The 24372-nt window shown below is 42.2% G+C and overlaps 1 protein-coding gene across 4 annotated transcripts in view; it reads left to right on the forward strand.

Annotated features, from left to right (window-relative positions):
- Positions 1-24372, forward strand: part of TMEM150C (transmembrane protein 150C) — a 74261-nt gene that overhangs the window by 32223 nt on the left and 17666 nt on the right. The window contains exon 1 of one of the 4 annotated variants that reach the window (XM_025998196.2): positions 19470-19491. The exons of the other annotated variants lie outside the window; for them this stretch is intronic. The gene's annotated coding sequence lies outside the window, so the exon portion shown is untranslated. Of the gene's footprint in view, positions 1-19469; positions 19492-24372 lie in introns of those variants that run through there. 4 annotated transcript variants of the gene reach the window in all.

Raw genomic sequence — 24372 nt, forward strand, 5'->3', positions numbered from 1 at the left:
AACTACAGTTGTCAAAACCAAGGTTTAAAGATTAGGGTAAGGCATTGACTTCAGTTTTGAATATGAACTAAATTCAGTAAAAGGAAAGTTCTAGGTGGCAAGCTCTTCCAAAACACACCAAATTTGTTGATACTAAAATCCATGCTGAGGCACACCTGGGTGGCTCAGTCAGTTAAGCATCCAACTTGACTTCAGCTCAGAGCACGATCTCATGAGTTGTGGGATCCAGGCCTGGTTGGGCTCTATGCTCAGCTTGGGGAGTCTGCTTGAGGATTCTCTCATTCTGCCCCTCCCCCTGCATGGGATGCTTGCTCTCTCTCCCTCTCTCTAAAATAAATAAATTTTATTTTATTTATAAATAAATATTTATATATATAAATATTTATTTTATTTTTAAACAAAAACCAAAACCCATGGATAGATGACTCTTTTCCTGATTCACATTCTCTAATTGATCAGAAAATATTTTTGTGGTTTCATAATTCACTAAGAGACTGAATGTGCTTTGAAATCTCCCTTATTTGTTTTTAAAGATTTGGCCAAATATTTCTTAAACTATGGTAATTTAAGACAATTATTGAAGTACTTACTAGCATGTTTTGGAGAGGCCCCCCTGATGATTGATCCATGTAAGGAGAAGACACAGCCAAGATATCTTTCTGATCCACTCGATAGAAGTACCTGTAACATCTAAAGACAGGAATAGGGCAGCCAGGGCAGCCTAGCGGTTTAGCACCACCTTCAGCCCGGGGTGTGATTCTGCAGACCCAGGATCAAGTCCCACATGGGGCTCTCTGCATGGAGCCTGCTTCTCCTTCCCCCTGTGTCTCTGCCTCTCTCTCTCTGTGTGTCTCTCATGAATAAATAAATAAAATTTTAAAAAATAAATAAAGACAGGAATAATTGTTATCTTGGTTTTTTGTTTAAGGGCATAATCTGTGGGTATTTAAATAAAGAGTGAAGAATTTTTAATTTTTGGTAAAGAACTATAAAACTTGAAGTTTTATGTCAAAAATATTTATTCTGGGGTGTCTGAGTGGCTCAATCAGTCAAGCATCCAGCTCTTGGTTTTGGCTCAGGTCATGATCTCAGAAATCTCTGGAATCAAGACCCCCATGGCAGGCTCCTCACTCAGCAGGGAGTCTGCTTGTCTCCTTTTCTTTCTGCCCCTCTCCTTGCTCACATACATCCCTCCCAAAATAAAAAAGTGTTTAAGGGTGGGGATCCCTGGGTGGCTCAGTGGTTTAGTGCCTGCCTTTGGCCCACAGCGTGATCCTGGAGTCCTGGGATCGAGTCCCACATTGGGCTCCCTACATGAAGCCTGCTTCTCCCTCTGCCTGTGTCTCTGCCTCTCTCTCTGTATCTCTCATGAATAAATAAATAAAATCTTTTTTAAAAAGTGTTTAAGGGTGTCAGGGTGGCTCAGTCAGTTAAGTGTCTGCCTTTGGCTCAGATCATGATCCTGGGATCCTGGGATCAAGCCCAGCATTGGGCTCCCTGCTCAGTGGGGAGTCTGCTTCTCCCTCTCCCTCTGTCTGCCACTCCCCTAGCTTGTGTTTGCTCTCTCTCTGTGATAAATCAATCAATCAATCAATAAATAAATAATAAAACATTTCTTAAAAATAAATAAATCTTTAAAAAATATTCAAATCCATATTCAAAAATATGAGAGATGATATCTTTTTATTCAGAAATAAAATTAGTCTATATCTTTTGGAGATATATATTCATCAGTCTTTGATACCAGAAATACTCTATTTTCTTTTTTTTTTTAAGGTTTTATTTATTTATTCATGAGAGACATAGAGAGAGGCAGAGACACAGGAAGAGGGAGGAGAAGCAGGCTCCATACAGGAGCCCAATGCAGGACTCGATCCCGGAACTCAGGGTTCACATCCTGAGCCAAAGGCAGACGCTCAACTGCTGAGCCACCCAGGCGTCCCAGAAATACTCTATTTTCAAAAAAATTTGGGTAGCTTCCCATATTTTTACATGGTCTAGTATAATATATTTAGCTTTAAAATTTGCTTTTCCTTAAAAGTTTGAAACTGTGAAAGAATAATATTTAGAATTTGGTAAATTCGTGACACTCATACAGATATAAAAATGAACAGTGTTATAGACTTTATTGTAGTCATTAATCAATGAGGGAACCAGGCAGATGTTATAACCAGTTCAAAGAGAATTTTTAAAAAATTTATAGATCAACAATGTTAAATTATAGATAAACAATATGGAATGAATGAATAAATGTGCAAATGGAAGCAGAAGTGGTTTTTTCACAGAAGTGGTTTTTTCACAGGGGAATCGGTTGAAACTTCCACTAGACAGAACAGAATCTGCATGTCTATAGATAAAGAATGATTTTGTCTTGCTCTTAGTTAGAATTTACAGTTGTAAAATGGCTCCTATAGAATCAGATAACCTGGAGAGCTGTCTTCTAGATAATGCATAGTTTTCCACTGAACACAACATTTTTGTCCTACAAAAATGACACATTAGCAAAGCTAAAGAAATCACTCATTCAACAAAAGTTTGAAGGTGCATCTAGTGCCCTGTAACTTTCCATTTCTTCCTGAATCTGACCCAGTTCGTTCTGGTGCCTGCAAAAGTTTGAGAATCCATGAACTAGTGAATTTCTTAATCATTCTTCATGGCCCAGTGTCAATGTTACCTCTCGAGCAGAACTTTCCCCAACCCTCTCAAACACACTTAATGACTTCCTCCTCTGTTTGCCCATAGCAGCACTTTATTCATGCCAATTATATAGCACTTATTGGATTATAGTTAGCTAAGAGTCTTTCCTCCTCCGTAGATTATAAGGTCTAGGGTTACTGTTGCTCTCTATTATTTTCTAGCACCAACCACAGTGTTGGGCATGAAGTAGACCTGTGTTATAGTATCACAAATTACTTTCATTTCTTCTGCATCCATGACCCCTTTTTACTCTCTCTTACCCCTTCTTTCTCTTCCTTGATCTTGGCTTCTGGGTATGAATAAGTCATTGGCATGAGATCTTACCATCCAAAAGCAATGTTTTCATTGGATTCAATTTTTCAACCTCTATCTATCTATCTATCTATCTATCTATCATCTATCTATCTATCTATTTCCAGCTCAAACTCATTTCGCTTTTATCAAAGTCTAAGTTACCATTACATGGTTTGGTCCCAATAAAGGAAAACTTGTTCAAATTAGGTAATATGTTATCAGTATTTCCAGAACATTGTTTACAATCAAGTAGCATTATGAATAAATCATTGAGAAGCCCATCCTTGGGGTTTATACTTTGTCAAGGCTCAGTTCCTCTGGAGTGGAGATTCCCAGTTCATTTAAAGTTGGTCTAAATTCCTGGATGACATAGGGGTAGATTTCCTTATGATGTCCTGCTTTGTCCTTAACAACCTCTAGGATGCGAACTGTACTAGCAAAATCATTTAACCGTCTGCATGCTGATAAAGCAGCATCAAAGATAGAAGGGCTCAAAAAAAAAAAAAAAAAAAGAAGGGCTCAAAGAGAGAAGCAAAACCACAAATGGAGATGTGTAGGTACACACACACACATTTATGAATGATTGATTACAGGGATTTGAACATAACACAACTGTAGAACCAGTTAAACTGTGCAAAACGATTGCCTTCACTTCTGTGCTGGAGATTGAAGTCCACTGTATAGACACTGGGAAGGAAAAGATGCTGAGAATGGGGCAAAGGAAAATTGAATCCCACAAGCACACAGTGGAACTCATGAACGTGAACTAGAACCCCTGAGGACAGACTGGGACTGAGTCAGTTCTCCTGACTGCAACCTTGATGAAGTGGATGTCCCACCAGAGAGGCTGGTGCCTCCATCATGGAACTAACACACTCCTGACCCAGTGGTTGGAGAAGTTGAATGGGATTCTGGACAAAGGGAAGTGGCTGCAGCAAGAAGGAAGCCAGCAGATGAACAACCATGTGTGATGTGGGAGCTACCAAAGCACCTGCCCTAACCTTCTGACATAAAAGCAGAAATGCTCCCTACACCTAAAATTATTCCAAAATAAAATTTGTTTTTTTTTTAATGGCTACCACTTCACATTTACCTCCAAATCTCGTGTCAAAATATCTCTTGTGGCCCACTCTTTTTTTTTTTTTTTTTTTTTAATTTATGATAGTCACAGAGAGATAGAGAGAGGCAGAGACACAGGCAGAGGGAGAAGCAGGCTCCATGCACCGGGAGCCCGACGTGGGACTCGATCCCGGGTCTCCAGGATCGCGCCCTGGGCCAAAGGCAGGCGCCAAACCGCTGCGCCACCCAGGGATCCCTTGTGGCCCACTCTTAACCAGAAACCTGTAGGGAAGAAAACTCTGGAAACCTTAACAAAGGCAGCACAATATCCATGTATCCGGTTTTGAAATACCTGAGATTTACTCTCTGAACTGAAAAATCTGAAGTGTGGGCAATGTTTTGCCCAATAAACCCACCGTGGGTTGGTGTTGAGGGGAAAATCCTTCATAGATTGGCTGACAATGGAATTGGTTCCAGAAAGATGGGTTAAGAATTACATGGGGGGAGGGGCGCCTGGGTGGCTCAGTCAGTTGATCATCCGCCTTTAGGCTCAGGTCATGATCCCAGGGTCCTGGGATCAAACCCTGAGTCCAGCCCTAAGCCTTGAGTTGGGCTCTCTGTTCGGCGGGGAGTCTGCTTCGTCCTCTGCCCCTCCCCTGCTCATTCTCTTTCTCTCTCAAATAAATAAATACAATTTTTTAAAAAAAGAATTATATGGGGAAAGGCAGACATACCATGGGAGACAAATCATGATTCTCAGCAGAAGACCCTCAGTCACCAGTAAAAGACATAGTTATGCTGAGTATATTGTCTTTCCTGAGGTAAGATAGATTTTAGAAAGATGGTCAGTAAGATTTCAAAGCAAAACCATCTAAATTGGGGCAGCCCGGGTGGCTCAGCGGGTTAGCGCTGCCTTCAGCCCAGGGCGTGATCCTGGAGACCCGGAATCAAGTCCCAAGTCCAGCTCCCTGCATGGAGCCTGCTTCTCCCTCTGCCTGTGTCTCTGCCTCTCTCTCTCTCTCTCTCTCTCTCTCTCTCTCTCTCTCTCTCTGTCTCTCATGAATAAATAAATAAAATCTTTAAAAAAAATCTAAATTTAATTAATTAGAACATCATCCATGCTTTGTAGTTCATTGGGTTTTTTCAGTAAGTGGTGAGTATAATAAAGGATAATAATAGATTTTAGTAGAACGTAGTGGGCAAGAGCTGGGACTTAACCACTTACTGGCTGTGTGACCCTGAGCAAGATGTTAAGCCTTTGTAAGCCTTTGTATTCTTATTTGTAAATTGACAATAGTAATGGTCTGTACTTCACAGAGTTCTCACGAGAACTTGAGAATTCATACAAAGGGCTTAGCAGAATATCAGGTGCATAGTGTATTAACTGCTGCCCATATCTTATCATCATAATGTGGTCGCTATGATTTTACTATTTACCTAGGAAGTACTTTCCAGGCAGGCTGATTCCAGAGTCTCAAAGTGGCAGGCCAGTTTAGCAGATGGGGCCAGCATTGGCTGTCAGAAGAAGTTTGCTCTAATTATTTTTAATGCCTCCTGTAGTCGCTCTTGTCTTCTCAGCTCCAACCCCAAAATGCATACTTCCCCTTTCCTGTTTACAATCTCTTTCCTTGGTCCAAGAAGTGGGCTTTGCACCACCTGCCCTACCAGACCTTGGGCAAAGATGGTTTTAGAACCCAAGGTGCAGTGGCTAGAGGTGCGGCCACCTGCCTGTTGGTAATGTGGGCAGCTACAGTCAAGTCCTCCAGGGAAGGAATGAGAGGAGGTGAAAGTGATCGGTGGCCCCCCTGCAGCAGAGTTTAGGGATTTGTTTTGTGAGGCCGCAGAAAAACAGACTGACATCCACCGGCAGCCAGGGGTGTCACTTTGTAACTACAAACAGAAGCTGTTAAGCATTTTTCTGCCTGAGAGAGAGAACTGGGTATCTCTCTTTGTTGAACAATTAAAAACAAAGAATGGAATGTTATCCTTTAATTAACGAGCTGTTCTAACCTCTTTATCCTGATTATCATTGAGTTTCCATAAATCTTTATCTCCTGTAAATCTGCAGTCTCATTTTCTCTCCCTGCATCTTAATTAGGTTTTCTGGTTTGTGGCCATTTCAAATGGAGAAAAATCACTGAAGTATAATTTGGAAGCGATAGTCCCTTCTGGTTTTATTACTCAATTTCAGTATTGATTGGATCCCCGGGATGTACTTTCATTTACATACCTCTCTTCGAGAACAAAATCTATGGATCCTATCGATGCGATAACTTTTTCTCCTTTACCGAGCCCAAACTGAATTTACCCCAAATACAAAAATTCCCTCAGTAGAAGCAAACTAAAGGGTTTCTATTTATTGAAAGATGTGTACTGTAAGTCCTACCTTGGTTACCTTGCTAGAATGAAATGCATCAAGCATTCTTTCTGCTTTTGCCCCCAGGCCCCCAAAATATTTCTTGAGTTTGTCTGTTTCATGATAGTCCCAGCAGCTCCTGCTTTGGTTCAGGATGCTGGTGCCTCTCTCCCCAGGAACCTTGCAATCGCTCCCACTGCCCCCACCCCCACCCCCCAGAGTTCAATACTGCAACCGCAACTGTTCTGGAATCCTCCTCACTGATAAAATAGGTTCAAAACTGAATCGTGTTTCTGTGGCTTTGTTCAGGCTCTCCCTCTGCCCAGAATGCCCTTTGAAGCTTGTTTGCTTGGCGAATTCCTTCAAGAGCATTGTAAATGTCACCTCCTCCTTTAATCTCTTCCCAGCTCTCTCATTTGGGATTACACACGCTTTATTTTGGGCTGGGTAGAGCTTGCTGGTATGACAAAAATTGTTACATTTGCATTTGTAATCATTTCATGTGTCTGTCTTCTCTAGATGCCTTGGGGGGCAGAACCCTTGCCCCTTCATAATTGCTGTCTTCTCCTCTCACTGCCCAGAGCAGTATCTGAGGAAGGGAGGCACTCAGTAAAGACTTGTTGAATGAATGTAAATACAATCTTGTTTTTTTAGGTGGGTATATAAATAATAAGGAAAGATATAATAGAGAAGACAATCACTTGGATATTTTTCTGAAGAAACTAGAGAAAGCTGCAAGTAACTTGTTTGCAATTTAAAAGAAATGAACTGGGGATCCCGGGGTGGCTCAGCAGTTTGGCGCCTGCCTTCAGTCCAGGGCCTGATCCTGGGGTCCTGGGATCGAGTCCCACATCAGGCTCCCTGAATGGAGCCTGCTTCTCCCTCTGCCTGTGACTCTTCCTGTCTCTCTCCTTGTGTCTCTCATGAATAAATAAAATCTTTAATTAAAAAAATAAATAAAATAAATAAAAATAAAAGAAATGAACTATTCATTAACACCTAGAAAATGAAATTCAAGGCTCCCAAGACATACTTCTCTCTCTTTCAAAATGTATAGTGCCTACCTAAATGTACAGTGAATGTCTTGGAGAAAGAAAAAACACTTTTTTTTTCTGTCCTTAAAAAAGAAAAATCAAAGAATAAAGTGGCACTTCTGAGAAAATCTTAGCTTCTTCAACCTAATTTTGTTTTTTTTTTAAAGCTTTTATTTATTCATGAGAGACACAGAGAGAGAGAGAGAGAGAGAGGCAGAGACACAGGCAGAGGGAGAAGCAGGCCCCATGCAGGGAGCCCGATCTGGGACGCGATCCTGAGTCTTCAAGATCAGGCCCTGGGCCAAAGGCAGCGCTAAACCGCTGAGCCACCCAGGGATCCCCCTGAAACCTAATTTTGAATTATAGTCATGGTTTAGCTATTGTGTTTTAATAAAAGCGGGTCATTTCGACCCAACACACTCTTTCCTCTCATTCTTTAACATCATATAGAATGCTTCAGGACCATGCAGTTGGCTATCCGATGGCCTGTCAAGACAGTACACATTTTTATTCTATGCATTAAGATGCCAGAATTTCTTTGTACCCTAAACCAATGGAAAGCATCTCTTTATCTTTGTAAATCTATCATTTAATACTCATCAGGAGGGACACCTGGGTAGGTCAGTGGTTGAGTATCTGCCTTTGGCTCAGGGTGTGATCCTGGGGTCCTGGGATCAAGTTCTGTATAGGGCTTCTCGCAGGGAGCCTGCTTCTCCCTCTGCCTGTGTCTCTGCCTCTCTCTTTGTGTTTCTCATGAATAAATAAATAAATAATCTTTTAAAAAATAATAATAATAATACTCATCAGGAAATACAATTCTGAGTGCTTGTCTGACCTCTGATTGTCAGAATGTATTCTGTGTTGTTTTATTGGAGCTTACTCCCATTATGTCAGTCCTTTCAAGAATATTCAATGCTGTGGTCTCTCCACATTGTCTTACCTTGGTCAGTTGTGGATTTTGGTGAGGTAACAAGGACAGGGCACATCCTGGCAAGCTCGCCATTCCCAACCAGAGAACCCCCAAGTGTAACTAGAACATGGGCATGACAGCCCTTCCCGTGGCCTCTTTGCCTCTTTCTCTATCTCCCATGTCTTTATGTTTCCTGACAATACTGTAAACAGTATTAGTGAATTTAATCCTCCCAAAGCACTGTCTTCACTGTATTACTCAATAAAGTGATACCCATCCTCCCCCCTTACCCAGGAATGTATTCCCTTCAACCCCCTTCCCAAGTGAGGCTATCAGGCTCCATACAGCTTGGCTGCAGATGCCTCCCCAGCCTTGCCTCCCACCTCACATCTCCTTAACCAATGCCCCTCACGTCAGCCCCGCAGCCCCACGAACTTTTCTCCACAAATATTTTCTACTCCCTTTTCAGGCAGTTTCTCTGCTGATAGCCTTCTAGTCCCTCTCAGTATGTTGCAATTCTATTCATCATCCAAGGGCCAGCTCAAATGTCACCTGTCCTAATCCCTATAGTCAGAATGAATCACTCTTACTGTAGTGTAGACATAGATCTTTGTTTTCAATGTATGCATAGCAATAATCAGGTTACTCCTTACACCGTAGTTATTTGTGTCCACATTTATGTTCCCTGGAGCCAACGTTCCTGCTTTTGTTTTACTCTTTTAATTCTTATATTTCCCATCTCTAAGCATAGCGCCTTTCATTCATTCTTCACCAGATATTCATTGAGCACCCTACAATGGGCCAGGCCTTGTTCTAGACACTGGGGATAAAACAGGAACCAGAAGATAAAATTTCTTCCCTCATAGATCTTACATTTAGTGAAAGAAGAAGGTTTGATAATAAAATAAATTGATAAAATATAGTACCAGGTGCCATAGAGAAGAAGAAACCAGACTTGTGCAGGGAGTTCAGGATGATTTAAAGTCAGTTTTGGGGGAATTCCTCTCCAAGAAGGTACCATCTTGATGAAGATTCGTGGAGGAATGGTCATGTATATTTGTGGGGGGGCAGTGCAGGGAGGTGCAAAGTCCATAAGGAGGCCAGAGTGGCTGGAGCCAGAGGGAACATAGTGGATGAAGTCAGGGGAGCACCCTCTGAGGTGAGTGCCTGTGTGTTTACCCTTAGCGGAGTGTTAAGCCAAGGAATACCATGATCTGATCTGTGTTTTAAAAGGCTCTCCCTAGGGATGTCTGGGTGGCTCAGCAGTTGAGCGTCTGCCTTCAGCCCAGGGTGTGATCCTGGAGTCCCAGGATCGAGTCCCACATCAGGCTCCCTGCAGGGAGCCTGCTTCTCTCTCTGCCTGTGTCTCTGCCTCTCTCTGTCTCTCATGAATAAATAAATACAATCTTAAAAAAAAAAAAAAAAGAAAAGAAAAAAAAAAAAGGCTCTCCCTAGCCACTGTGGTGAGAAGTAGCCAAGTTTGGGATCGTTTTTATTCTTTTTTTTTTTTTTTTTAAGATTTTTATTTATTTGGCAGAGAGAGCACAAGCAGAGGAAGAGGCAGACAGAGGGAGAGGGAGAACCAGGCTCCCTACTGAGGAGAGGGCCCAACATGGGCCTTGATCCCAGGACCCTGGAACCACGACCTAAGCCCAAGGCAGACACTCAACCAACTGAGCCACCTCTCAGAATCATTTTTAGATCAGGATTTCCTGGCACATTGAATGTGAGTGATTAAGAAATTGACGTGTCCAAGGTGACCCTGAGGCTTTAAAAAGGAGGGATGGAGCCCCCGTTAATGGAGAGGTAGAGACTACAGTCTCAGGGGAACAAGGTCAAAAGGACCTCTTTGTCTTTTGACTTTTAAAAGTGCCCACAGCTCGTTTAGTACAAGATCTCACATGTGCATGTATGGGGGAACGTGCTGTTAGCTGTTTCAGGTAGGGCATTGCTGGGAAAACACTTCCCATTTTCTATTCTTAATTCCAAGTGCATGCAATTCCCAAGTCCAGGTGATTTGAGGGCACCAAGATGGGTAAGACATGGCCCTGGCTTCAGTGTGTAGGAAGAGGGCAGAGAGCAGAGCAGGTGAGGTTGAGGTGCTCATCCCCCATGAGGTCTGCCCGTGGCCCCGGCCTCAGCTCTCAGCTTTGCACGTATTTTCCTTCGTTCACCAGAAAGCTCAAACCTTGGAGGCCAACTCACAATAGCAGTCAGAATAGAAATGTATTCACGATGGGGTTAAAGTAACATTAGTTAGTTGCTTAGGAAAATCCTTTCTTGTTAGTAACTCCACTCAAAAAAGCATATTATAGGCCTCTAGATGACTTGGTGAATGGGCTTTGTGAGAGGATATTTCTATCAAGCAAAAGACTAGTTTGGCAAATTGCCGTTCTTTACTGTCAGGTTGTTCAGCATTCTCAGAATCAAAGCCACTTCTCCCCTGTCCAGCACTACTCAGACACACTCAGAATTCTAATGGTTCTAATGGTTTTCCCAGTCCGTCCTTGGCCAGGGGACCAAGGACTACAGAGCTAGTAGAGGTGAATTACAGGTAGCAGAGCTGGGAGGGAGAAGTAGCAGAGGCAAGGGGCAGGTCCTGCAAGATGGAACAATATTCAACGTTCGCTGTCCTGCAGCCAGGCAGCCAGGCCACAGCGGGGGAGAGACTGTCAGCTCAGGGCTCAGGTGGTTTCCCCCCCACTCCACCCCCCACCCCCCAGCCCACGCCTGTTGGCTGAATGGACAGAGGGAGGAACTAGGGAAAGACTGTGATTGTGTTAAAGGGGTGATTCCCCATCCCCATCCTTTCTCTCCCTTCCTGCTTTCCTGGGAGAGGAGGAGGGCTTCGGTCTTCACAGGGAGGTAGGGATGGGCCACAGAACGGAGATGGCATTTGAGCAGTGAAAGGGACAGTGGGAGAGCACTGTCCTGATCCAGTAACTCAAGATCAAAGCCATGGTATTGTTGGTCATTGGTCGGCTGATGGGACACTAGAGAGCCACCACAGGGCACGCCAGCCACTGCTTTGGAGAGTTGCAAAACATGCCAGTCCTCTTAGTGGCACACTTGCAAGTCCTTGTTGGGTCGTGCTACAGCTCCACATGCTTCATTTCATTGGTTAACTGTGAGGCACCTTGATTGGTGATTTTCCTAATTTCGCCCCTAATCCTGAAACACACACTTGTTTATGCCCTGGAGCCTTGTTATGCTTACGATGAACATGAAGTGCCCTCATCTCTGGGTATAAGGGGTTGAGGAAGACCAAGAAGGTTGATAATTTATGAGGTCCAGGTGGAGTTTTCTGGACAGGGAACTGTACAAAAGGAGAAACTGTAGTAGGTCACCTTGCATAAGGTGCGTGGAGAGCAGATCAGCTGCGGAAGAACAGGCATCAGGCAGTTAACTACGTTTTTACAATTCCTTGGTTTCCATGGTTTTCCTTCTGGTGATGTAGTCATTCTGAGTGTTTGGGGGAGTTTGGGTTCTGAGTAACAACTCAGATTCATTCTTCTGGCATGGGAAGGATGCAAAATGATGTATGACCTTCTTGGCCCCAGTCTTTTTTTTTTTTTAAGATTTTATTTATTTATTCATGAGAGACACAGAGAGAGAGAGAAGCAGGCTCCATGGAGGGAGCCCAATACAGGACTCGATCCCGGGACTCCAGGATCGCGGCTGAAGGCAGGCGCTAAACCGCTGAGCCACCCAGGCATCTCCTGGCACCAGTCTGAACCCTGCAAAGCAACCTCTGGTCCCATATCTTTCATGTGCTTTTTGTCTTTCCAAAGCAGTCATCAGTATAATTTCTAAGAGAATGTTTGGAGGATTTTTGTACAAGGTCATACTCTGCTTCACCAACAGAACGTTAAAAGCCTATCCTACGTTCTCTTTGGAGTTCCTCATGGAATTCCTAAGTAATCCCCATTAAGGTGGAACAAACCTGTAATTCTACTTGTTCCTCTTGGATCACAAATGAGTAGGCCATCAGTGAGATTAAGACAGCTACTTATAGGGGCGCCTGGGTGGCTTAGTCGGTTGAGTCTTTGGCTTGAGTTATGATCCTGGGGTCCTGGGATCAAGCCCCATATGGGGCTCCCTACTCATCGGGGAGCCTGCTTCTCCCTCTCCCTCTGCCTCTTCCCCATCTTGTGTGCTCACTCTTGCTCTCTCTCTCCCTCTTGCTCACTCTTTCAAATAAATATAGAATCTGAAAAAAAAAGACAGCTGCTTATAATAATAGACTTCTAATTATTGAGTGCTTGCCATATGCTTATCAAAGAGCCCTGTATGTATCAGCTCCCTTAATCCTTGTGGCAGCCTTAGGAAATAGGTACTATTATGGTCCCATTCTATAGATGAGAAAATTAAGGTTTAGGGAGATTAAGCAATTTGTACATCACCCCGAAACTAAGTGGCAGAGCCTGAACTTGAAACTCGAGACTCTGGATCCAGGCTGTGTTCACAGTTTGGCTATGGTCTGCATTCCCACTCTAACGGAGAGAGGACCATCGCCTACAGGGCACCCACCAAGCAGCTGCCAGTCGGCTGGACCATGACCTCCAAATTCAGGGCTTGGGGTTTGATGGTCATGTGCGGTAGCCTCGCATTTCTTAGCTGGGCGTTCTACTACTAAGCCGTATAAGATCCTGCCTGAGTTTCCTTCCCAGGGTCCCCATCTCTTGAACTTAGTGGACGGCTGTATCTGTCCCCTGGGGATTTCTTGTTTGCTCTGTTTTGTTTTCATGTTTAGTTGTTTCCCTTCCTTAAACCACTTGCTGGTGTCAGAGTGTAGGAAGGGAGAGTCAGCGTCATGAGCGTCATAGTTTGTTTTGGCACTTGGAGCTGGGACTATGGGTCAGAAAAGGTTGCCGTGATATCCTTTTAAAGCTGTAGGCTACGGACTTTTAGGCACGAGGATTTCATTTCCAATTAGCTGTGGTCACACTGCTATAGAGAGTTGTTGTTGTGTGGTTTTTGCCTTAGGGATAGGAAGGCATATGAGGTAATTGCATATGGCGGAAGATCTAGAAAAGATTCTTTAGAGCTGCTGAATCAGGCATGTCGAGAGTAAACGCTTCATTGTCATCTATAAAATAAAATTAGCAATGTTACCTAGCCTTTTTTATGCCTCCCAGGATACCGAGAGTATTCATTTGATTCCAGATTTATAAAATGCAGCTAGCTCCTTAGGGGGGAAGGTATGCGTGTGTATTTACAAAACCTTTATAAAAACTATAGATGAAAGATTAGTCGCTGCTAAGTAAGGAAGCCATTCCCCAGCCTTAATGCTTCCACATACTTTGAGAAACCACCTATTTGCTTGAACATCTGATTCACCAGGGTAGAATTCTGTTAAATTATTCTTGCCTAAGAATCCATGTACCTTTCCAGTAGCTCGTGGACAGAGTGACTTGTCGTTTTTATGTGGAATAATGTGAGTGAGGTATTGGATACGATATTTGGCCTATCAATGGAGTATGTGAATATACTTGGAGTATCTGAATGTCAGCTAGAATAAAAGATCCCGTTATTGTAACAAGAAACCCAGCAGTATTATGGCTTAAAAATGAAGTTTATCTTTTTTCTCATGTAACAGTCCAGGGTGATGGCCCCATATCACTGGAGGAGGAGAGGTTCCTGACAACCAGGCCATGCTTAGCCAGGCCACACCTTCTTGCTTCCTCTCATCACCATCTCAGCCCATAGGAAATGAGTGTTTGAGAGGTGTGGATGGTGGGCCGGGAAGATCCCATTGGCAGGAATTTAGTCATGTGGTGACTTCATAGCGCACAAGGGTTTGGACGGTCTAAGGTCTAGCTATTCTTTGAACATAGAAGAAGGGGAGAATGGATCTTCATAGACAGCTAATAGTCTGGTCACAGTCGGTCCCTCTGACTACCAAATATCATTGAGCACCCTATTTCCAACATGTAGAACACTCTCTCTCCACCCCAAGGGAGACAAACAGAACCCATTAGTGCACCACCTGAAAGAAAGTCTGCGGTCTCTGGGTAACGCACAGTCCTTTCCATCAGGTTTGGGTGTGGCTCTGAATGGTCTGGCAACCTGGGAACTGAAAGGCCAGTGATCTCCCCTCTACACTTATATTCACATTCAATGTACAACGGTAGGGCAAGGGGTGGAAAACCACAATTAAAATTGACATTCAGGGGATCCCTGGGTGGCTCAATGGTTTAGCGCCTGCCTTTGGCCCGGGGCGTGGTCCTGGAGTCCCGGGATCAAGTCCCACATCGGGCTCCCTGCATGGAGCCTGCTTCTCTCTCTGCCTGTGTCTCTGCCTCTCTCTCTCTCTTGGTGTCTCTCATGAATAAATAAATAAAATCTTTTTTAAAAATTGACATTCAAAAAAAGAGGAGAAGGAAATGCATACAGCAGCCCCTGGCCCATAGCCATGCTAGAATCCTGGAGGAAGCCATGGGAAGGCTCCTTGCCCTGGCAGAGGAGGAGGTTCCCAGATGGAACTCTGATTCTGCTCTTCAGGAGGACCTTGGGGGGCATCTTGGGGGGGCGTCTTTAGCCAAACTGAAGTGGGTGTTGTGATATGCCCTCCTTGGTGGCTGTACAGCTTTTGCAGTGCATTGCCTGCTGGTGCAAATTTGGAAGTCTGAGAGTACAGCGGTCACAAGGTTTCACTGGCTTGGCTGCAGTACCTTCACAGAAACCACAATTCCCTCAGAAACTCCACTGGCTTCTGATCTGTGAATTTCCAGGCAGTTCACATACCAGCAGTCTCTCCCAAAGTTCTTTCCAAGTCGTGGCTCTCAAGCCTGCTTTATTCCTTTGCTCCCATGCTTTCCTCTCTCAACTTAATGGCAGCTGTACTGGGGCCCCTGAAACAAAAAACTTTGGAAGGAGGGCAACATGCTTTTTTTCTCATCCCCTTCCTCATGCAATTTGAGGTATAGAAGCCACTGGCTTTGCCAACCCTTCCAGGTCCCACATTTCTAAACTCTTCGCTTTCTTTTGCATCTGTCTCTTTGCAAACAGTCCGTTCTGCCTGAGGCTAGTCTCTTTCTTACAATTCATACTAAGAACAAGAAAAGCTAATTCATATTAATATGCAGGCTCTTTTCCATCATTTCTTGTAAAGTTATAAGCACAATCGGAATGTGATCTGCTTTCCAAGGCAGACATATCAGGTGACAGTTTTGTTTTCTTTCTTTCTTTTTAAAGAATCAAGGAACTTGGTTGACACGGACCAGATTTTTGCAAGACATTTTCCCTACATTTATTTTTTTTTAATTTTGGTAAAACATCCTAACGTAAAATTTACCATTCCAACCAATTGTAGGGTGTAATTCGGGGGCATTAAGTACATTCACACTGTTGTGCAACCATCACCACCACCCATCTCCAGAACTCTCCTGTCTTGCAAAACTGAAACTCTGTCCCCATTAAACATGAACTCCTCATTCCCTCTTGCTCCCCAGCCCCTGGCAACCTATCCTACTTTCTGTCTCTGTGATTTTGGCTACCGATTACCCCAAAACTGCAGTCATACACTATCTGTCCTTCTGTCACGGGATTATTTTATTTAATGTGGTGTCCTCGCGGGTCAACCATGTTGTTGCGTTGGTCAAAATTTCCTTTCTCTTTAAGGCTCATTAATATTCTATTGTACGTATGTATGTGCCACATTCTGTTTATCCATTTCCCCACTGATGGGCATTTAGGTTTCTTCCACCCTTTGGCTATTGTGAAAAATGCTGCTGTGAACATGGATGTGCAAGTATCTCATCAAGTCTCTGCCTTCAATCCTTATGGCTTTATAACCAGAAATGGAATTACCAGATCATATGTTAATATCTGGTTTAATGTTTTCAGAACCCTCCACACTGTTTTCCACAGCAGCTGCTCTGCTTTCTATTCCCAGTAACTGCATACACAGGTTCCGATTTCTCTACTTTTTTGCCAACACTTGTTATTTTCTGGGATTTTTGTGGGGTTTTTTGATAATAGACATCCTAATGGGTTTCATTTTTATGATGTGCTATTTTTTTACTATGGTGAAATATATATAACATAAATTTTGCCATTTTAACCATTTTTAAGTATACAATTCAGTGGCATTAACTACATTCACAAAGTTGTACAATCATTATCACTCTATTTCCAAAACTTTTTCTTTTCGTTTTTTTAAGATTTTATTTTAAGCAATCTTTCCACTCACTGTGGGGCTCAAACCCACAACCCTGTGATCAAGAGTCGCATGCTCCACCGACTGAGCAAACCAGGTGCTCCCTCCAAAACCTTTTCATCACCTCAATGATGAAGTGTTTAAAAGTAAATTTTAGACATTATGATAGTTAATCCCTAAATGCTTCAGTATGTGTCTCTAGAAGATAAAGACCTTTTTCTATATGATACAATGCTATTATCATATATGATACTATACTATTATCATAGGAACACTCTTCACTCACATTCCACTGGAAAGACCTATAAGGCCATACTTACTTGAAAGGGAGGCTGCTAATTATAGTGTAGTTGAGCAGCCATTTGCTCAGTTATAAGGGAAGAAAGGCGAATGGATTCTAGTGCTTTACCAAACTACAGTAATAATGCAAAAAAGGCTAAACTGATTCACAGTACAGGAATTTTGATGGCTGGTAATACTGGAAATTTGGTGCAGTGTCTCAATGATGCTATCAAGGACTCAGTTCTTTCCATCTTCTACTCTACCATCCTCAGTATATTATCTTTGGATCCTCGTGTTTGTTGTCTCATGGTTATATTATAACTAACATGGCACTAGGTTTCATATTTTCAAAATAGCATCCAAGTGGGAAAGGAGAAGAGTGGAGGAAAAGATGCTTTCCGTGATCAGGGATGCAAACCCTTCTCATTTGCTATTCAGCAAGTAGACTTCCCCTTGACTCTCACTGGCCAGGTTCAAGGGGTCTGGAAAGATATTCATCACAGAAACCAGATAGCTATGATTGGCTTAGACCAGTAGGGACTTACACCAGTCAAGGCTGAACGCATTACAGTCCTGAATAAAACTAGACATTGTTGGCTAAGAAAAAGAGGAGAAATGACTAGTGGGTTGGCAATAAATCTGCCACATGGGCAACATTTTAAAATATTGTTAAAGATATAAATGGACTCTGGGGAGGATTTTGGCTTAGAAATTCTAAGAAGACATCAAATTGAAATACTGCTAGAAGGGACTTCTTTCTGGGATTATTCCATAAATGGTGTGGGGACAGTGTCTATCATCCGTTTTTGAGAGAAAGAGTCCTTTGAGCCACTAGCATGAGAAGATCCCTGTAGTGATCTGTCAATTGAATGATGGTAACTGCTTTTAGAAATCAAGAGAGCACTGGGGAAAAACCAGTCACCATGACTTCTAGTTAGAAATCATCATGTTCTTTTGGAGATGGTAATATTTCACAGAAATCTTTTACTAATTAATAATTATCTCTTGCCAGTGCTCATGAAAATTATTCTGGGGCAAAATCGACCTCATTGATTGAACGATATTGTTTTCATCCAATTAAAGAAAGTCATATATTTTAGGGTGACACCAGGTCACTCAAATTATGTTTTCCCAAACTTAGGATTCAGTGAAAGCAAAATTTTTACCGTCAGCGTAATGAGCTGGTTGTATTGCAGATTTATATCTGAGAGCCTGTAAACATTTAACAAAACAAAACAAGTAGTCCTTGTTATTACCCCCTTATAATTGTAACTGAATTACAAAATAACACAAGCCTTTCACATTTACCCATGACACGACTGACTGGAAAATAACTTAAGATTCCCAGAAGGTTAAAAAAAAAAAATCAAGGATGCTCTTGGTTCATAGACATTGTGACAATCCCAGTTCTTAGTGGGTGACTCGTTAATCTTTCCTGTTGCATTCCAGCTGGCCCTGAGAGCAGAAAGAAAAATTGCTTTGGCAGGGAGCTCATTTCCTGATAAATTACAAAAAAAAAAAAAAAAAAAAAACCATAGCTGAAGATCCCGAACATCACTTGCAGTGGAATATAGTTAACATTTTATTAAAAAGCCATCAAATGCTAGGCAGTTATCGGTTCTTTCAATGTATTTCCAACTGTCATAAAAACCCTCTGAATAAGTACCATTATTATTCCCATTTGACTAATGAAGAAACTGAGGCAGAGAGAGAGAGCTTAACAACCAAGCTCACACAACTGATAGGTGGCAGAGCCGGGATTCAAGGGCATGGTCATTTGGCTCCAGAGTCCTTGAGCTACAGCTGCCTCCTATTACAATAGGTTGTGCAAAATCCTTCTAATTCATAACAGGCAAGTCCTTTCCAGCCCCAGAAAATATTATCTTAACTTTGGAGATATTTTATTATAAGTGGTTTCTCACTAATAACATTGTAAAATCTGTAAATGAAGATGATCCAGTGGGCTTTACTTTTCCATTTGTAGATTGGAGGAGTTTTACCATCACCTGATAGAATAGGAGGTTTGTCATCAAAGGTCATCATTGGTAAGAGTATGCTGTATTCTTTGACTTCAGTAGCTTCATGAAGTTATACTGTAAGAACCATCTGTTTGGAATTTGATGATAAAAGAATAATAATATGACCTCAACTTTATCACAACCCCTCTTCTGAGTCAGTTGGACTCTCAGGTGCTGAGATAGTTGGACTCAGGTGCCGAGGTAAAGTGTGATTAAATTAACAGTGCATTTGCTTCCATGAGAGATTGTAGATTTTCCAATGGCCATGTATTCTCTTGAGGATTTACAGCCAGAAGACTTACAGAAGAACAAAAGCGTCACCAGCGGGAGCCACCACTTATGTTTGATACGGTTCAGGTTCTCTCTGAGGAAGAACCGAAGCTTCAGGGAAGCAAGGGGCAGATCAGGATTTTCAGCTTCTGACTCTGTACTGAAGAGTCTCCACTAGGCACCTGCCACAGATGGGGTGAAGGAGAGTGAAGATCACTCAAGCTTTGGGAATATTTATTGCAAGAAAAGAACACACAATTGAAATGTACAGAGAATACACAGAGCTGGTATTGGCTCTTTAGAAGGATTTGACCATCTGGATAACAGCTTTGCAAATCATTTGGATAAATGATACCATTTGGAGGAGAGCCTTCCAAACCAAATCTAAATGCCAGACTCCTTTCAAGAAGGTTTGTGCAATTTTGGCTCTTCTCCTTTCGTCAGAAATTCATTAGGTGCTATTGTTCTAGATATAGTTTAGCATTTGAGACACGGGGACGATCCTAAGTTTCTTTACTATGCAGTATTATTGGAAGGCTAATATCAATAGAGTAAATGTTACACGGAATAAAAAGAAGTATAATTCAGAATGGAAAGATACAAGTATCTTAGGTGTATGGAGTGTTCTTTCCCCATTCCCCCTATTTCCTCAAAAGACAAGGGGAAATGTACTCTCTTAGCCTGTAGGCACTGTGTTGCTATAGCTCAAGGAAAGACTAGACTGTGTCCTTGCTAGGAAATGTAAGTAAAGTTTGAGTGACACTTTCTAATGTGACTGGAAACAATGGACCAATTTATTTTGATGGGGTCTGGAAGGATAGAAGAAAGTGAACCATCACAGTTTCAACTTTTAATTCTCAGATAACAATGAAGCAGTGAAGAGAGTTAATTTAATAGATCTATTCATTTATTCTTTGCAGAGGTACTTCCAATCAAATATCTAAACTTATCAAGCCAGAACAGCTCAGACAATATCATGAAATGTAACCAAATCAAATGTTATTTGCTGCCACCTCCCAAATCCTCCTCCAGCACAGGGAGTAGAGAATGCATCAGTGTTGTTTCTCTACTGCAGGGTCTTTGGTCACATTATACACTACACATGGGGGGCATCTGGGTGGCTCAGTAGTTGAGTGTCTGCCTTTGACTCAGGTTGTGATCCCGGGGTCCTGGGATCGAGTCCCACATCAGGCTCCCTGCAGGGAGCCTGCTTCTCCCTCTGCCTGCGTCTCTGCCTCTCTCTCTGTGTGTGTCTCTCATAAATAAATAAATAAAATCCTAAAAAGTAATAATTTATAAGCTACATATGGGCTAAAGAAGGGCAAATAGTTGATTTTGGACAGAAAAGTATATGTAACAGTGACCTCTACTACAGTTAATACAGTCCCACCAGGGAGGGAGAAAGAAGTAACAGGACCAAGATATGTCAGATGGGGCATTGATAGGTTAGCAATACCAAGTAACTCAAAGATGGATAAGGAGGCAATGTAGGGAAGGGAGCCTTCCACATTCACACACACATACACACACACACACACACACACACACCCTTCATCGTTCTGTTCTTAAGTTCCTATTTGTCAGTTGCCCAAAGAACCTGGTATGGTAGGGTGTATTATGACTAAAGAATGTGTTCTTCATTACAAGACTCTTCCTTTATTATTTCAAAAAACTGACTTAGATCATCACATATTTCCTGATCCTTGTCAAAGTGATTTATAAACTGTCTAGGATCTAACCCACTTCAATAAGACAATAGAGATCTATAGTTTAAAAAGACATAACCATGGGGCGCCTGGGTGGCTCAATTGGTTACGTGTTGGATTCTTGATTTCAGCTCAGGTCAAAACCTCAGGGTTGTGAAATGGAGCCTCACATCTGGCTCTGTGCTCAGTGTTACCTGCTTAAGATTCTCACTTTCCCTCTCCTTCTGCCCCTCCCCCCTTCCTTGGCTTGCAATCTCAGATAGATGATAGATAGATAGAAGATAGATAGATAGATAGAAGATAGATAGATAGATAGATAGATAGATAGATAGATAGATAGATAGAAAGGAGGGAAATAAACAGACATAACCAGGGGTGCCTGTCTGGCTCAGTCAGTAGAGTATGTGACTGTTGATCTTGGGATCATGAGTTCAAGCCCCACATTGGGTGTAGAGCTTACTTAAAAAAAAAAAAAAAAAACAAAAGACATAACTAGATCACAGATTTAAATGTGAAGTTATAAATCTTTTAGAAAAAAATAGAAAATCTTTGAGATCAAGGAGTAGGCAAAGAATTCTTTGATTCGACATCAAAAACACAATCCATTAAGAGAAAATCTTGGTAAGTTGGATCTTAATCAAAATTAAACTTTTGGGCATGGCACCTGCCTGGTATAGTTAGTAGAGCATGAGACTCTTGGTTTTCTGGTTGTGAATTCAAGTCCCACATTGAGCATAGAGCTTACTTTAAAAAAAAAATTTAAACTTTTGCTCTGCAAAAGACCCTGTTAAATGCCGAGACCATTCAATGGGGGAAAAGACAATCTTTTAAACAAATGGTTCTGAATATGCAAGTGAAAGATTATTTTTTAAAAAATATTTTATTTATTCATGAGAGATACAGAGAGAAAGAAGCAGAGACAGAGGCAGAGGGAGAAGCAGGACAGGCTCCCTGCAGGGAGCCCAATGTGGGACTGGATTCCCAGACTGGGACAGGCCCTGAGCCAAAGGCACATGCCCAACTGGTGAGCCACCCAGGCGTCCCGGTAAATAAAATCATTAAAAAAACAACAACAAAAAACAAAACAAAACAAAACAAAACTGGTGAAATCTGGATGAGGTCAGCGATTATATCAATGTTAGTATCTTGATTGTTGATATTGTACAATGGTTGTAGGGGATGTTACCATTGGGGAGATTGAAGGATACACAGGATCTCTGTGTATTATTTCTTACAACAGCATGTGAATTTGCCACTGTCACTGATGCCTGCCCCCACCCCACAGAAATGGCGTACCCAATAGGTAAAATTCTGAAGAAGCTCCAAAGGAGTTCCATTGGAAGCTAATAACACAACTATCCAGACTTACTCTTTTCACCTCCCAAGGCATCCATTTAAATTAAGAGAGGGCAATTTCATCTATCATTAGGCAATCAATACAGTATAGTTTTCCCAGAATTTGAATATTAGTTTGCCCTATGAGAATTAAACCAGCAAAAATAAAATAATTTAGGAGAGTAGCCATTAGCTATCTTAGATGCTTTGACAATAAATTTAGAAGAGCAGTGCATACTGAAAGATATCAAACGATAGCAGGAAGGATGTCTGCATTCTTCTAGAAAAGCAGGAGCCTGGGGACCCCTGGGTGGCGCAGTGGTTTGGCGCCTGCCTTTGGCCCAGGGCGCGATCCTGGAGACCCGCGATCGAATCCCACATCGGGCTCCCGGTGCATGGAGCCTGCTTCTCCTTCTGCCTATGTCTCTGCCTCTCTCTCTCTCTCTCTCTCTCTCTCTCTCTGTGACTGTCATAAATAAATTTAAAAAAAAAGAAAAGAAAAGAAAAGCAGGAGCCCAGAGAGGAAGACAGTGTTAAGCTGTCCTGAGCCCTGCCTTGGAGGGAAAGTACCTTGTCCTAACACAGGCACTGATCTGCTTGGCAGTTAGAGTTGGCATGGCTGCCACTTACAGAGCATGTGTTATGTGTGAGGTGCTTCACCTACATTGTCATTAATCCTCAGCATAATCCTACCGAGTATTATCATCATAATTACTAAGACTTAAGAGATGAAATAACTTGCTAAAGATCATACAGATAGTGACAGAGGTGGATTTCAATCCTGTGCACCACTATACCATTTCCATTCCACGATTCTGCTTCTCTTTAAAGGAAGCATGTAAAACTGTTGTTACATGGTCTTAGAATTACCTTCTCAACTCTCATCATTCTACTTTCCTGCTTCCAGATTTTGGTTGCCCAGATAGAGGTTCCTATAAGGGGTACCATTGTGAGTATCTGCCCATTTGACAATTGTACTTTCCACTGTATCTGAACACATTGGCATTGTTTTATTCACAGGTCTATTGTGGTTTTTTTTTTAAGATTTTATTCATGAGAGGCAGAGAGAGAGAGAGGCAGAGACACAGGCAGAGGGAGAAGCAGGCTCCATGCAGGGAGCCCGACATGGGACTCGATCCCGGGTCTCCAGGAACACGCCCTGGGCTGAAGGCAGGCACTGAACCACCGAGCCATCCAGGATCCCTTCACCAGTCTATTGTAAAAATGGTTAAGAGGCAGGAGTTCCCCACGGGCTGCTGATTGTGGTACACTGGAGCATTCTGTTACTGCAGACATATAAGATACTGTGCATAGGTTAACCTCCAAGGGTACTACCACTCTTGTGAGACCATAGTCTTTGGTGTCCTCCCTCTTTTAAAATTCAGTCTTCATGCAGCAGGATAGGGAAATGGCATTACAGATTTAAGTAAGTGGCTCAGACCCGTGGAATCAATTATTGGCAACATTAAGTTTAAGAACTAGTAGGTCTCTGAACTCTTATTCCAGTGTAACCATTTCATCTGTGCTCATCCTGTCAGAGCATCCGACTTCAGGAGCAGATCTAGAATAATTGGTTTACATGCTCAATCAACATTCCCATTTTCTGTATTCACTCTACATCTTGGCCAATGATGAAATGAATTTTGTCAGCAAAATGATTGCTTTATTAAAAGCCCACAATTTTCTGGATATAAATAAATGAATAGACACTGACTAGCCATAGTAGATGTACTTAAAGTGTTCATCATCCTTCCACATTACATAAACTGGGTAGCCAGGCACCACTGGTTCCTAGAACAGCTTTTATGTATTGTATAGATTGTTACACATAAATAGTTGTATTCATGAGACTTCATCTCAATTATTTCCACTACCCGGTATGGTACCTGGCCTAAGCAGGATGTCAGTACTTGTGAATTGGATTGGATTGGATTAGACTGGATTAAATTGATTGAAAGTAGCTCTAATGTCCCTCAACTCCTAGATTGTGTCATTTATTTAACATCCCTACCCAGACAGCTGTTTAGACTACACCATGACTGTTCACAGACACATTATTAAGTTTAGGTGTCTGCCCCTCACCTGAAAGATCTACTTTATCAGGTAGGTCACTTCTGGTAACCAAGACCTTCCTTATCGATCACCAACCTCAAGGGAGGGTCATGTTATTTCTCTGATCCCAGTACTTGGAAGGTCCATGGAGTGAGTGTCAGCGTGCAAAAGCAGGTATCATGGAGGTGCTCAGATATG

The sequence above is a fragment of the Vulpes vulpes genome, chromosome 4 (genome assembly GCF_048418805.1).
Source record: "Vulpes vulpes isolate BD-2025 chromosome 4, VulVul3, whole genome shotgun sequence".
In the NCBI taxonomy this organism is placed as follows: domain Eukaryota; kingdom Metazoa; phylum Chordata; class Mammalia; order Carnivora; family Canidae; genus Vulpes; species Vulpes vulpes.